The sequence below is a fragment of the Silene latifolia genome, chromosome 10, assembly GCF_048544455.1.
Source record: "Silene latifolia isolate original U9 population chromosome 10, ASM4854445v1, whole genome shotgun sequence".
NCBI lineage: Eukaryota > Viridiplantae > Streptophyta > Magnoliopsida > Caryophyllales > Caryophyllaceae > Silene > Silene latifolia.
Genome location: NC_133535.1, coordinates 113297580 through 113300329, shown reverse-complemented (window position 1 = coordinate 113300329; position 2750 = coordinate 113297580). Strand labels below are relative to the sequence as shown.

The 2750-nt window shown below is 34.6% G+C and overlaps 1 long non-coding RNA gene across 1 annotated transcript; it reads left to right on the top strand.

Annotated features, from left to right (window-relative positions):
- The first annotated feature begins 319 nt into the window (after positions 1-319).
- Positions 320-1187, top strand: LOC141609133 (uncharacterized). The gene is made up of 3 exons (XR_012527237.1): positions 320-392; positions 521-591; positions 977-1187. It is a non-coding gene; the product is annotated as an uncharacterized LOC141609133 (long non-coding RNA).
- Positions 1188-2750: the final 1563 nt, after the last annotated feature.

The following is a 2750-nucleotide window of genomic DNA, read 5'->3' as shown; positions in this document are numbered from 1 at the left end:
TGACAGCCATGATGGTGGCTTCTCGGTGAATAGGATCGTGGTGCGAGGTTGATGGCGAGAATGGGAGCTTGTGGTGGAGTGTAGGTGCGTGAAGCATGCAATGGAAAGCTCCAACGTCGGGTTCGAAGCAGCGGCTAGCTTGATTGGTGTTTGTCGTGATGGTGGCTTCCACTGGTGTCGATGTCGAATTGAGGTAAAACTGCTGGTGGTGCGAAAGGCTGAGTAAAATTGGGATTTGATTTGTAATGGTTAAGTAGTTGGTGTTGTCGAAGCAAATTGGATCAAGCGGTTGCTCAATACTTCGCCTCGTTAATCGATCTAGAAGTTGACGGCGGTTAGTGAATGCACGGGTGATGGGGCTTGAGTTTGTCACTAGTATATGTAACCAAAAGGTCGTTGACTCACATTTCCTAAGCTTATCAATTGCATATTGCTATACCGTCTTTGAATCAAAACGTATGTACTGCCTTTTATGTAGTATTCTTAAGTTGCTTGGTTTTAAGAAGAGCTTGAATTGCAGATGTAATATCAGGAGCACTCCTATACATCAAGGATGACTTTGAAGAAGTCAAAAACAGCAACTTCTTGCAGGTATGTTTAGTAATATAATTATACTGACTTCATTTGGAGTTGTTCCGCTCGTTGGAACATGTTATCTATCAGTACCTAGTTGGGTAATTCACTAGCAAAGTGTACTTTTTTTGAGCTTCTATCCTATGAGACAGCCCTATAGTATGAGATGATTGAGCATAATCCAAAAGAAGAAATACTGATATTTGTGTAACTTCTAATACTGTTTTAACATGATGTTTTAATATGACAGCAGACATATTTAAGTCGGAGAATCGCGAGTTTTATAGTTGGGCGTATTGTAAATGAGCTAGTCTTACCAATGAGACGTAATATTATCCATCAAATTTTCAACTTATTGTTTTGAAGCCATTCTGCTGAAAGCTGTAAATTCTCTCACTGGCAGGAAACAATTGTGAGCATGGCCCAAGTAGGTGCCATAATAGGAGCTGCTACAGGCGGATGGATTAATGATTCCTTTGGACGGAAGAAAGCTACACTTCTCGCGGATATCATATTCGCTGTTACTCATTTGTTATGGCAACCTGAGCTCGTCGGAGGCGTCTGCTATTGTTGTGCTATGGTGACTAGGTGATGCGGATATGGTGGAAGTTTGGGAGGAAAAGTCATAGTGATAGTGACACTATTTATTGAGATATAGATTTCAACACAAAGTAGTTGTGTAATTTTTACTCTTTTTAAACTTACAACACAACAATAATATCAGAATAATACTCCAATAACACACGAATAACACTATAATAATCCCACAATAACACTACAAGAATAAAGATAATAACAAAAAAAAAAAAGGTAAAAAATCAAAGTAGTCAAAAAATTAAAGTGACAGGATTTAATAACATCACAATAACACGAATAACAAAGAGAATAACAACACAATAACACATGGTAAAAAAAAGGAAAAAAAATCAAAGTCGTAAAATTTTTTAAAGTGGCACCAGAATAACATCACAATAACACCAGAATAACAGCACAATAACACGCGGTAAAAAAAAGAGTAAAAAAATCAAACTAATAAAAAAATCATAGTAGTAAAAAAATCAAAGTGACACCGAAATAACATCACAATAACAGCAGAATAACAGTAGAATAACAGCACAATAACACGTGGTAAAAAAAGGGAAAAAAATCAAAGTAACAGCAGAATAACATCACAATAACAGCGGAATAACAATAACATCACAATAACATGTGGTAAAAAAAAAGACAAAAAAAAATCAAAGTCGTAAAAAAATTCCAGGTAAAAAAAGCACAATAATAGCATAATAACACGGGGTAAAAAAAAATAAGAGTAAAAAAAATTTCAAGTAAAAAAAAATCCGGTACAAAAAGAAAAAGAAAAAAAGGTAACATAATGAGTAAATTAAAGAAAAACATAAGAGAAAACAAAAATCAAAGTGGTAAAAAAAAGCATAATAACACGAGGTAAAAAAAAAAGAGGAAAAAAAAATTAAAGTAAAAAAAAAAGTAACATTAGAAAAAAGAGAAAATAAGTAAATGACAATGGTTTTATATGACATGTAAGATTTGATCTTGGCCACTCATCTCTAATATAATCTAGTGGCTGAGATTCCCCCAACTCACAACTCACCATAAGAACCAAAATCACCAAATCCAATATATATATATATATATATATATATATATATATATATATATATATATATATATATATATATATATATATATATATATATATATATATATATAGAGAGAGAGAGAGAGAGAGAGAGAGAGAGAGAGAGAGAGAGAGAGAGAGAGAGAGAGAGAGAGAGAGAGAGAGAGAGAGAGAGAGAGAGAGAGAGAAAAGAGATCAAATGAGTCCACCCAATTTCATTGAGTCCATAAGTCCTCTCTAGGGCCATTGAAAAGATGAGATGAGAGGCTGAGATTGAAGGGAAAAAGGGGAGGATTAAGGCTAAAATTAGGGGATCATTATTAATTACACATTTTCCCTCTCTACCATCACTAATCAAACCCCTAATTTCACTATATAACCTTTCTTTTTCCACTCACTTCTCTCTCCTATCACACAAATATCAATCCTCCAAATCTCTAAAAACCAAAAAAATCAAAAAATCAAAAAACCAAAAAAATAACACTCCTTTCATCCTCACCCCACCTACCCGGACTTCCATCCTCCCTCCTGTCCGCCGCCA